The sequence below is a fragment of the Polistes dominula genome, unplaced genomic scaffold, assembly GCF_049000335.1.
Source record: "Polistes dominula isolate Pdom_NZ unplaced genomic scaffold, Pdom_raw_medaka contig_18, whole genome shotgun sequence".
NCBI classification, from domain to species: domain Eukaryota; kingdom Metazoa; phylum Arthropoda; class Insecta; order Hymenoptera; family Vespidae; genus Polistes; species Polistes dominula.
The window spans coordinates 2,558,975-2,572,072 of NW_028301164.1; the positions used below are offsets into that span (position 1 = coordinate 2,558,975).

At 31.5% G+C, this 13,098-nt stretch overlaps 2 long non-coding RNA genes across 2 annotated transcripts; both read left to right on the forward strand.

The window, feature by feature from the left end:
* The first annotated feature begins 177 nt into the window (after positions 1-177).
* On the forward strand, positions 178-1,131 carry LOC149030497 (uncharacterized). Its single transcript, XR_016178744.1, has 4 exons — positions 178-310; positions 460-620; positions 754-841; positions 994-1,131. It is a non-coding gene; the product is annotated as an uncharacterized LOC149030497 (long non-coding RNA).
* A 329-nt stretch (positions 1,132-1,460) lies between these two features.
* Positions 1,461-2,823, forward strand: LOC149030498 (uncharacterized). The gene is made up of 5 exons (XR_016178668.1): positions 1,461-1,663; positions 1,761-1,914; positions 2,012-2,225; positions 2,323-2,651; positions 2,752-2,823. It is a non-coding gene; the product is annotated as an uncharacterized LOC149030498 (long non-coding RNA).
* Positions 2,824-13,098: the final 10,275 nt, after the last annotated feature.

Consider the following 13,098-nt stretch of genomic DNA (forward strand, 5'->3'; position numbering starts at 1 on the left):
AAAGATCTCTTAATGTCTACATTGTCTTTATTCTATTCATTATTTTTAGAATATTTATAAGTATTGTGTACATTTATTAGAAAAATAGAAATGATTTTTAATTTATTTAATAAATAAATTATCATATGTAGTTTGACCAGCGTGGTCATGAGGAAGGTCAGATTGTGTCCGTGTAAGAAGCCGTGATGACCCTTTTCTTGTTCAAAAAAATGAATTAGCCAATCACGGCCAAGCTTTCGTCCGAATTCTTCAGTTTCATGGCGTCTTTCGTGGAGAACACATCGGAGTGTCATCGTCCCGTTAAGATCAGGTAATTAATAGATATTTTGTAAGGTTTACACCTTTCTATTATAATATATAAAGGATATAAGGATCAATTTTGATTTTTTGAGTATATTTTGACAATTTTTATGCTTCTATATCGTATTTTTAATCATTCGAAATTTGTTTTTATTATAGGTGGAAAGAAAATCTACTGCGCATCATTTTCGCGCATGCAGTATTTTCGCGCCAGTCTTATGCGCCTGCTTTATGCACTGCAATATGGCGAATCTTTCGAATTTTTTAATCTGCGATCTGTATACTTGGTGCAGCGGATTTTGTTATCCCGTTAATTTCAGGTAATTGTTTCAATTAATATTTTTATGTACACCTTCCTGTTATATATTAAATGATATATAACGAATGTTATATATCAAATGCATACTACATGCATAATTTTTATATGTGTTTTCATATTTTACTTTCTTGTAGTTTTCTTAACATGGGAAGAGTTATAATACGAATTCACTAACCTTTTAATCTTGTGGCAACTTTTTTTATCTTCTCCATATACGGCGAGGTGAGCATTATTTTTTTTAAGTATAAGCATATAAGCATATAGAAATACTACAGAAAGAGTGAGAGAGAAGGAGTGTGAGAGAGAGAGGAAGAATAAGAAAACAATACACTCGACATATAAGCTATTATATAAATGTGTATTTTTATTTCCAGGAATTTCTCGAGGAATTTTCTTCGTCGAATTTCCAACAACAAAACGTAAACAGCCGATAACATAGGTATAATAGCCGAGCGTTCGACACTCCCGAGATCTCCTCTACCAAGGTTATGTAGTAACGTACCTCGTATTCGTCTTCCATTCTTCAACAAGACAACATCTACGAAAATAAAGCGTATTAAATTATTTAATAATTTTATTTCTAACGTTATCGTTTTGATTTTAATACTTTTTCATTGCATAGAATGGTATAAAAACTGGTTTATTTTTTATGTTACTCTTTATTAAGTTTGCTGATACAATTATTGTTTTATTTAGACAACTTTAAAGATTTCTAATTAATATTTTTATTAACATTACATACTTGGTATGTAATTTAGCAAGCAAATAGTTGCATATTTTGATAAATTTCATAAATATTTAATAACTTTTACTTTTAATAATTTCAATTCTCATAGATTATTTCACTTTCTTTTTATAATGAACATTGATTTTTTTTTTATGATAACACATCTTTTAACGTGTCCTGCCTTGAGAAATAATTTTCAAGAAATATTTTGTACTATAATCTTTAGTATGTTTCAGGTTTTATATTTTTATTTTTTTTAATTCATCGTCATCCTAAGGGTAGGATACCCATCGTGCATTCATCATAGAAGATTAAAAGTAATTATATTTTTTAATAAACATTTCTTTAATAATTTTAATAATTTTTTTTATTAAGACAATGATATTAATTGTACTTTTTCTTTTTCTGTTCCAGAATATAGTAGAGTCAGTGTTGATCGTCGTATATTAAAGTTTCATTTTTTCGGTAAAGGAACTCGCCACAGTTTCTTTTTTTCATTTTAAACATTTAATTCATCGTCATCCTAAGGGTAGGAGACCCATCGTGTATTCAACGATATAGATTCAAAGTGAGTATACTTTTATATTGAATAATTACAAAAAAATTTCAATGGTTTTCATTGATTGTAATGATATTAACAGTATTGTTTTTTATTTTTGTTTCAGATTGCAATCGTGCGCGAAGCAATACGGGAGTTTTTGAACGTTTTATGACAACACATCTTTTAATGTATCTTGCCTTCAGAAATGATTTACAGGAAATGTTGCATTATATTTTTTAGTATGTTTCAGCTTTTCAGATTTTTTATTTAATTTTATTTTTTACGTCGTCATCCTAAGGGTAGGATACCCATCCTGCAATCATCAATGAAGACTACAAGTGAGTATATTTTCCTATCAAACATTTCTATGATAAATTTAATGGTTTCTTCATAAAGATGATGATATTAATTGTTATTTTTCTTTTTCTGTTGCAGAATATAGTAGAGTCAGTGTTGATCGTCGTATATTAAAGTTTCGTTTTTTCGGTAAAGAAACTTGACAGTTTGCAAAGCAATGGTAATGGTGGTATCATCAAACTGCGACCAAGGCAGTCTTTGAATTAGTTGTAGAATCAGTGATAGGGCGAGTAATAAGTTAAAATCAAACGCGAATTAGAGTCAGTGTTGTTCGTCGTATAATAAAATTTCGGTTTCGCGATAAGAAACTCATCTATAGTTTCTTATTTTCGTTTATACCGCGTTTTTAGATTCACGCGAGGTGCATCGCCATGGTGCAATAGAGCTGCATCCCATTGGAATGCATTGTAAGTATCTATTTTTATTTACATTTTATTCGATTTTATTTTATATGATTTTGGATAATATTCCAGATAACTTATTGTTTTGTTTTATTTTATTTTACAGATATAACCATGGATTCTCTTCCTTTCAAAGATGTTGGATGAATTCTTCGATGGATCTTCGATGGATTTTTGGTGGATCTTCTTCAATGGTAAATCGAGTATCGTCTTCTATCGTCTGACTACAATACTTGCTGCGAAGTAGGAGTGTTTTGGAGCCATCGCAGAACTTCTTAAACCGTGAGTTTTTATTTAAAGTCCCTCCAGTGCTCAATCATGCCGAGGATGAAAGGTCCTAATCGGCACGAGTTACTGGTTGTAATTATTTAAATAAATTATTGACGAGCACATGAGTAATTGCTTTTTAGGAGTTACTCATGAAAATTGTATATTTTATTGTATGTTTTATTATTAGTTTAGGATAGGTTTTCTTGTCTCATCGGTTAAATTCATTTAATTAATAATGCAATTAATAAATGCACTCTCTTTTTTATTACGTGTTTTGTTCGTGGTCAATAGTGATGAAATTGAGCATTAATTTACTCGTTTTCGTCCAGAAAAGTATGTAATAAATGTCTTACATGCATTGCTTCGTACATAGTTTATCTAATCGAGAATAATCTATTGATATTTAATAAATAATCGATACTTCGATATTTTAAATAAATGAGCAAGAAGACAAACTTATTCGCGACGGATAGACTTTGGCAGTTAAGTGGCGGCTCAAAGCCCAGTTCTTTCATTAGAACAGCCATTTAATGAAAAAGTCGTCCGAGGTTTGCAAAAAATATTCATCATCATCGTAGAGTCTTTTAATACATCCTTACCTCGAAACTATAATTGTTTCATATGGGGTAACTTTTTTTTTCATTCGCTTGTTTAAGTCATTATTCACCAAATGACTTGTAGAGTCCTTAGCCCGTTTAGATGAATTTTTATTAAAATCTTTTGATATATTTATATATGTGTTAATCATATTTTTTAGATCAGGATTTTCAGCTTCTAATATACTAATCTCCCGTTTCTCCCCCCCATACTTTCTGCGTTCTCATCTATGCGTGTGCCCAGGCGTTACACGTATGGGTGAGAAACAGTTAGCGTGGGTTTAGTTGTAGTTTTTTCCCCTATTGGCGGCTGTTATTGTGCTAGTGATTGCACGATGTACTTTACACCTGTGTGTGCGTATTAGGTAGTGTGTATTGTACATCGTTTCGCGTTATTTTTTATTCATTTAATACATCATTAAATACTTAAAGTATTACTTCTACATATCTATCTTCATTCTTATATTTATATTAAACATTTCTAATTTTTTTGATAATCGTTTGCATAGTAGAGTTACTGCATTTATTTGTGGAAACTTTGATATACTTGTATATTACTAGTATGCATACATATATACTAGTGTATACTTGTATTTTTGCTTTAGTTATTTATGCAATAATCATTAGCCTTTGCAGTCGATTACAGCAAAACGTACGTATACCCATTAGCATATAAGTTTAGAAAACGTGGTTGAGCTAGGGTGTCGGAGGTGCCCCGGGGCATGCTCTCTAGTTTAGGCTTTTGCACCCTGGTGGTATGTGTGAGAACCGTGGAGTGAGTGGGTGGGTATGAATGTTTTTTCTTAAAAGGGGTAAAAATATGGATAATAGGCAGGCAGGTAGCATACTTCTTTGAATGAATGTGAAAACTTTAATTTTAAGTAGGTAGGATCCAGGAAAGGTATTAGACTTCTTACTTCCACTCCGGAGTGGAAATTCCGCCTCCTGGTTTATACAGAATTGTTACAAAATTTGATCATCTCATTCTATATTATGTTTGATTTGTTAATTTATTTTGTAACTATTCTGTGATCTTTATTATGTATCATGATTCAAAGGTATTTGCAACCATTTGCAAGATTCATTTCTACTTCGATTTTATCTCGAACGAGATAGAGTCGAATCAAATTCGCAAATTCTTTGATGCATTTGATACTTAGTTTTAAGTATTTCAGGATTAGCACTACGCACTATCGCGATTTCCTCGTACAACTAGAAATATTTGATATAATTAAATATAACGAATTAATGAAATAAAAGTATTGCAAGAAAATGCATTACATTTATTGCACTATTTATTTCAATTCGATTTTATTACTCGACGTTAAAAGTGCGAAGTGTTATTAGGTCATCGAGGGAAAATATTATCTGCTTGGACATTCGATTAAATGTTCTCGTGTATAGTCAATGAACTTTTAGTTTATTGATGGTCCACGAATTAGAAAAGTATACGGGAAATATAAATTCATTTTTTAATAATTGAGAACTAGAATCATAACAAAGTACGAGTTTATTTGCAAAAGTAGTTTGAAAAATCTTATCTTTCTGGCACGCAGGAAATGTCCAAATGCAGTTTTCAGGGAATGAAGAAAGAAGAGGCTTAATGCCGAAGAGGCCCCCACTTAATTGTGGCTCAAGAGGGCAACTACAGACTATTGAGTTATTTTCAAAGGTTCAACATCATGTTTGAACCTTTTGAGAATGATTCTTTAGTCATATTTTATATTTAATTGTATTATTTCTTTGCTCGTCATTAATTTCTAGTTGTAATTGGAGATGATGGACCATTCCATCTCCTTGGGACATCAAATTTGTGTCCCAAAATCATCAAAAAGATGCAGAAGTTTTTAGTTAATTAGAATCAAAAACATTAAAATTCCCTTATTATTAAATTTTGAAGCTCAAATAACTTTCAATAAATATTAAAGTAATTTCTCTTTTCTTGTTTTGTCTTTAAATTTTTTCACTGTTTTTTGTCGTATTTTATTAAACTTGTAATATCTTTTCTATAGAATAATACACTTTAAAAGTATTTTATAATAATTAATAGATATTTGTTTTTGTAACTTGATATCTGTACTTTTCCTCTTTTTTATATATATATATTTTTTTATGTAAATTTAAAATTATACGCGTTTAAATTTACAATTATTGCATCGGTAAATAGAGATTTGAATGAAACAAATAATGAATTCAATTGAAAAGTGCATCTGTAAATTGGACGATTCATATGTTAGGCTATTCTGTATCACTTGATTGTATGATTAATATAGTTTTCTTCTTGTTGCAGGTGATCATCGTTGGATTTAACAACAAATCTTTGAGATTTTCTTCTATCTCAATGTTTTAAATGACTACTTGTTAATATATATATATATATATATATATATATATATATATATATATATATATATATATATATATATATATATATATGTAATGGCATTTCTGAAGGCACTTATTTATATACTGAATCAAAAATATAATTATCTAAAATTCTATAACAAATATAAATTTAAATATCTTTAGATATGTGTAGCAAAGAAAAAAATAGAATATTAAGAGTTTCATCAAGAATTTTGGTTTCTTATGGGATGTAAATAGAAGTATTATTTATTTATTTAAAAAATGTGTTGTCTTTACTTTTTTTTTTTTTTTTAAGTGTGAAATGTGTTTGTTTGAATTGACTGCGTGCAATGCAGTTCATTTTGAATTAGTTATAGAATCAGTGATCGGGCGAGTATTAAATTAAAATCAAACGCGAATTAGAGTCAGTGTTGTTCGTCGTATAACAAAATTTCGGTTTCGCGATAAGAAACTCATCTATAGTTTCTTATTTTCGTTTATACCGCGTTTTTAGATTCACGCGAGGTGCATCGCCATGGTGCAATAGAGCTGCATCCCATTGGAATGCATTGTAAGTATCTATTTTTATTTACATTTTATTCGATTTTATTTTATATGATTATGGATTATTTTGCAGATATAATTTATCGTTTTCTTTTATTTTATATTATAGATCTACCGACGAATTTTCATCCTTTTAAAAGATGTGGAATGAATTCTTCGATGGACCTTCTGCAATAACAAATCGAGGAACTTTCCAATCGTCATACTGCACCAAGTATTCTTGTTTTGGAGTCATCGTAGAACTTCTAATGCAAACTGTTCATATTTCATATATGCATTATTTTAATTCTAAAATGCCACATATATGTGATATAACAGTATGTAACAAGTGAGTACACAAATGCATATTCATTCCGGCGTTCAATTATACTGAGAATTATAAGTCCTATTTCAACACTCGCTATTAGTTGTCATTATATAAATCAACAATTAAAAATTTACTATTATATTTCAAAAACTCCACGTTATTTGGGTGGGAAACTGATATTGCTCTATATGATATAGGATAGAATTTAGATAAACACTTTAAACTCGGCGTTTTTTTTATTTATTTCCTACCATATGAGATTCAGACAGTAGTGGAATTCAAAAATACCTACAATTAGAACTTTACCATTCGTTTCGTACTTGTGACTGTTACAATGTAGAAATGTGTTAGGTTGATAACGATCTACGGTAGAATCACCAGGGTCCTTCTACAACGTTCCGGTTGTCTCTACCTCTTTCCCTCGTTCCCTCTTGTCCCCCCATATTTTATCGGACGAGACCGCGGTTTTCCTAGTTCGTCGGACAACTATAAATTTTCGCGGTGCGTTCATCAATATTCATAGGCCACATTTCATATTCATCTTGTTTCCAAAGGGAGAAGGATGACGGGGAGGGAGATTGCTGGTGGATTCGTCGAGTTGTGAAGGACGAGGAGGTGCAGGACGAGGAAGTCCTGTCTCTTTTCCTCTCTCTCGTACTTTATCGTACTCTTTCGTACTCTCTATTCTTCGAGTAAACAAATTTTTTTTATAGCGGCACGCTCAGTGCGACAAAACAGATCGTTTTCCATAACAACGAGCGAAAAGCGATCGAAAAAAAGTAAAAGTGAGAACTTTGTTCCATTTTTTCTCCCCACACCCTACTCTCTTTCTTCCTTTCTTTCTTTCGTTATATCTTTCTGTCGTTTTTTTTTTTAGTGATCTATTTGCAATTTCTCGTTGTTCCTCCTTGCGCTTGGTGAACCTATTGTGTCTAGGAAAATCGTGCCATGTAATAAACCGATTGATCGGTCGATCAATCTTTCGATCTATCGTTTCTTCTTCTCTCTATTTTTCTCTGTTATTTCACTCTTTCGTTTACGCTTATCTCCTCTCGCTTTTGTTCGTTCCAGTCACACTCGCTTCGAAGCTGCATAATGTTCCAACCGGGTAGTTGCATAATTGATTCGTCATGCTTCAACCCCTTTCACGCCTTTCTACCCTCACCCTTTTCGAATATTCCTTCTCTCTTTCTATCTCATTCGCTTATTTGCGCGCTCTCTCTCTCTCTCTCTCTTTCTTTCTGTTTCGCTCTCACGTTCGCTCTTGGATTCCGCGCTGCTTTCTGTCGATCTTCTCACTTTGGGATTAATCACGCGAGACTCGGTCGTAAAATCGGTGGTGTCACCAACACGTCGCGTCGTCCACCCGGATTCTCTGCCGATCGAGGGCACGTTTCGTCCCGGAATAATGCATCAGGACGCGGGTCCAGCTAATTCGAATCTTTCGCGGTGGCCTTTATTCCGTCACATTCTCTCTCTCTCTCTCTCTCTCTCTATTTCTAGTTCTATCTTCTTCTAACACGTGAACACACACACATGTGTGGACGTACGTATGTACATACATTGTTTATACATAGGAATGTATATATACACACGCACATATACATACACACATACAACACATACATTCTCTTTCATTATCCATCCATACTCTATCTATTCCTATTCTACGTTACCTGCCGCGAAAATAAATCCTAGTAATTCTATTTTACGCTCGGCATGCACACGTGTTGTTCTGTGCCGTTTCGTTTGGGCGATCGTTACGAGCATGCCGAATTATTTTAATCACTTTTTCCCCTATCGACAAGAGGAAAACAAAAATTTGCTTCGGAGTACTGATACCTAGAGATATAGATGTATGCATATAGATATGTACGTAGATAGAAAAATAACGCTTGGTAAACTATCGACTTGATGTCACGTTGATATCCTGTTTGTTGATATTCGATAAAGGATAACTCGTTTGTTTTACATTAACAATAAAAGTTGTCGCTCTTTTTTCTTCCTTTTCTTTGTTGAAAACATTTTCTATTTTATAGTTAATTGTTATATTTTCTTTTTTTAATAAAGATTTCAATGATTTCCTAAAATAACAATTAAGTCGAACTGGTTATGATTTTATTTAGACAAATTTTCTTAATATTTTAATTAGAATAATATCTAAATTATATATATAGAAAGGAATGCTTGTTATCGTAAAATAATTCAACGTATCGATGTTTCGAATTTTCTGGTTAGTACTCAGGAAACACTATCCCACATATCGCGCTCTCTTTCGCGATCGAGTTTCCATTATCGAGCCGGATGCACGATACGAATCACCAACGAATTTTCTTCTCTACGTGGTGAGAACGCGTATCATGTTTTTCTTTTCACAGGATTTTCACCATAGATACGAGATTTTAATAAAAAGAAAAAAAAAATGAAAAAAAAAACAAAGAAAAGAAAAGATCAAACTGTCTTCGAAATTTCGTGCCAGATTTTTTTTACAATAACGAAGTCGTTTACATAGTTGAGGATAGAAAAAGATGCGGTTAGATGTATAGTAAATCATGAGATTTGTGAGATCAAAGCTCGGATATATATTATTTTTATTTTATAATTTTTTTATAAATGCAATATTAAACAATTTTCAATTATTTATTATATTATAGAAATGAAGGATTTTAGAATAAAATGTGTCGTTTAATATATTTCCTTTTTAAATTTTCAATATAAATCTATAACATTTAATATAAATCTTTTCTGCAAAAATATTTTTATTAATTGTTATACTAAACATATTTGAATTATCGTATCTGTTATAGAATTTTTATTAAAACAAACGTTAATTATTAATTAGTTCGAATTAATCAACTTATGTATCTAGGGAAATAATTGGATTAAAAAATTGGATTTATCTGTTATCTTTTATTCGCAGTTTAGAAAGTATATAACGAAATTCTTGTAGACGTAAAATGGGCGAAAAGTGCGATAGTAATACGGCATTCGGATATTGCATAATTTCATTCTCGCATACAGATACGTTTACTGCGTGTGTAATTCATCTCTGCTTGGCTTCGTGATATCGTTGGATGGCTTTTCGTTCGGTACCGTACAATCGTGGAAAGTGGAATCGCGACAGTTTATGCCTCAGGTGCAGAATTATAGCCGTACCGGATGTATATTGTCTCCGGCTGTCCGCTTCCGCGGTAAAATCGCTCTATCTTGATTATACTGCTTCGCGTTATGTAACAATTACTTTTATCGTGTATTGTTTAGAAAATGGAACAAAGGAACGTTATTTGCTTCCTCCCGAAAACAAGAATATCACTTTCTTTATCTTTATCTTTATTTTTCTCTCGAGAAAAAAAAGCTATTTTTTTATATGATAATTTTGAATTTATTATTAAGGCTTACTAACTTGTACACACGATATCGATCAAAATTATTTTATCGAGTTACAAAATGATAAAAAGTTGCCTCATAAGTTAATGCCCTAAAATTTGATCTGTGATGATTATTTATAATACGATATACGTGTCACACGTATTTAAACTTCTTCTGTTCTTTTTTTCCCTCCCTCTTTGGGTAGGAAACAATAACGACGTGACTCCGTGATTTTTTTCTAATTTTGAATAATGATCCTCCTGTGTAGAAAGTATGTTGGTTAGTTCGTAACGCGTTCGTTCGATAAATTTAGTTTAGAAACGAGTTTAGGTCCTGTGATAGGTCCCGAAGTATCCCTTAGCTCGAGAAAATTGTCTTCTTTTTCTTTTTCCTTCCTTTTCATTCTTGTTGTTCTCTTTGGTGCACGGTCGTCCTCCCAGAGAAAAATCCAATGAAGTCTCGAGTAGTACGAAGATGAAGGGAGAAGATCGTGTTTGTACGGTCCACTTTTGCCAATCCATCTCAAGGCGGCACAACCAAATGCTTGTTGAAAAGTTTTCTTGACGTTTCCTTGGAAATCCACAAGGCACGCATTTTCAACTTATAGAGTTGTATTCTTTCTTCCCACCTTTCTTTCTTTATTTCTTTCTTTTTTACGGGATTCACATGATAAAACTTTTCTTCGTTCTCAATATGTTTAAAAATTTTTTAAAATAAATAAGCTCAAGGGTGATATTTAGCATTGCATCGAATGGTTAACATGTTCCAGTTGATAACACATATTCCGTAAATATGTGACTAAAGTTATATATCAACTATTCTGAAATAAATATATAATCGAATTTTTCAAATAATTTAACATAAATTTAACTTCGACGTATTTTCGGATTGGTACGGTAGATTTATAGTGTTCCAATTAAATATTATTATAATTTATTTATGTTTTAAATACGCGTAGATGAAGATTAAGACAATTAGAATTACTTATTGCTGTGAATAATTATGATTAGTATAAACGTTGAAGAAATTTTAACGTAGGCAGATTTCGCTGTGCGTTTTTGATCTTAATTTGATATGTGGAAATGAAATACAATTTTAATTTATTCCCAATACAAGTAACCGTATTTATATGAAGATAATAGAAGAAATGGACGTCAGTTATATAGCAGTGAACTTTAGCGATTGCTATAAACGTTCAAAGAATCATTCGTTCAAATCGATTCCGGATATCAATCTCGACAAGAAGTATCGGTATTCGAGAAATTCTCTTATTATCGAGAGTATCGAGAGATACTCGCTCGACTTCTTCTAATATTCTTGGAATGACGTTTAAGTTTTATTTTTTTTTTAAGTATTCCGATAGAAATATTTTATCATGACGAATCTTTGATTGGTTAAACAAATTGCAGAAATATGAGAAATCTTTGATGAATTGAATAAAATTAGATTTGATCATTCACTTGGAAAAATAAAATGATTCCTTTGAAATTCTTTTAAAACTTATCCAATAGAAAATTCATCAATCGTTTATTATATTCTTCTTTCACGAGGAACGTATAGCGAAACCATTTAACGTACCACCGGGATGCCATAATCTATTTGGTTGGATCTTATCAAGCTCACGGCAAACCCATAAAATTTCAATTACGACGCACGTTAACCATGCAATTTTCTTTGATGACATCGATATTATGGCTGACAGATTGATTCGATGAAAAATTATTTTCACAATCTTGTGTTGATGATGGAAGGAAAAGAAACATCAATGATAAATACGATCAAAATCCCATTAATAAAAATTTGTCTTTTTGATCTAGAGTTTAAGTAAAATGTAATCTTGCGTATTGAAATCTCCAAGAAAATAAAATAGAAAGAAATAAAGAGAGGGGAAAAAGAGGACGATCTAATCTTGGCATTGGTGCAAACGCGTGTCCCCATCTTCGACCAATCCAAGACCTGATAAAGCGTGTAATACAGAAAAAGGGCTCGATTGTACCCAGTTGGTTTGGAGTAGAGTTTCTTCCCTCTCTCTTTCTCTCTCTCTCTCTCTCTTTCTTTTTCTTTTCCTTTCTATTTCTCTCCTTCTCACTCGATCTTCGAACGAAACCACGAAAGCATCACTTCCATTGTGGTTTTAGTTCAGAGTAGAGTGCAGTCTTCCTTTCTAATCGTTCTTTTCCTCTTTCGACCTTCTTTGCACCGTCTGTTTCTCTTTCTCTCTCTCTTTCTCATTCTTTCTTACTCTCTTCTTCATATTCTCTCTCTTTACTTTTTTTTTCTCACTCTCTTTAACCCTCTTCTACACTTTCACAGATTTTCTCTTTTTTTCCCTTTCTTAATCTCTCTCTTCTTCTCACTTTTTTTTTTATTTTTCTCTTTTTATCTTCCATTCTTTCTAATTTTTTTTCCTATCTCTCTCTCTTTGATTTACTCTTCCTCACTTTTTCTATTATTCTCTCACTCTTTCTTATATTAACTCTTTCATCTATCTCTCTTTTTAACTTTCCTTCGCTCTTTTACTTTTTTTTTCTTTTTGACTTTCATTCTCCCTTATTCTTTTTAATTCTTATTCTTTTTTTATTATCTTTCTTTCTCTTTGATTTCTTTATGTCATCAGAAAAGTCTATAAAGTTTTTTTTCTTTTTTTTTTCAAAGAGTAAATTATGCAACAAAATAAACCATGTACGGAATGAGCAATTAAAAATGTAAATATTTATAAAAACAATGAACAGTATTTCAAAAATTTAAAAATTTTCATCTCTTGATGAAGTTAAAACGAACAAAAAAAAAACAAACATGAAGTAGATCCTTTAATAATATTATTTAATTTTCATTAAAATTTACAAAAATCAAACAATATCACAAAAATGTACTCAACTGCATTATATTTCTGGGCTAATCTCGTATATACATTTCTCTCTCTATTTCTCTCTATATTTTCGTATTTCTCCATCCATCGTTCACACATTTCTCTTTTCCTCCCTAACACTTTACATTTCTC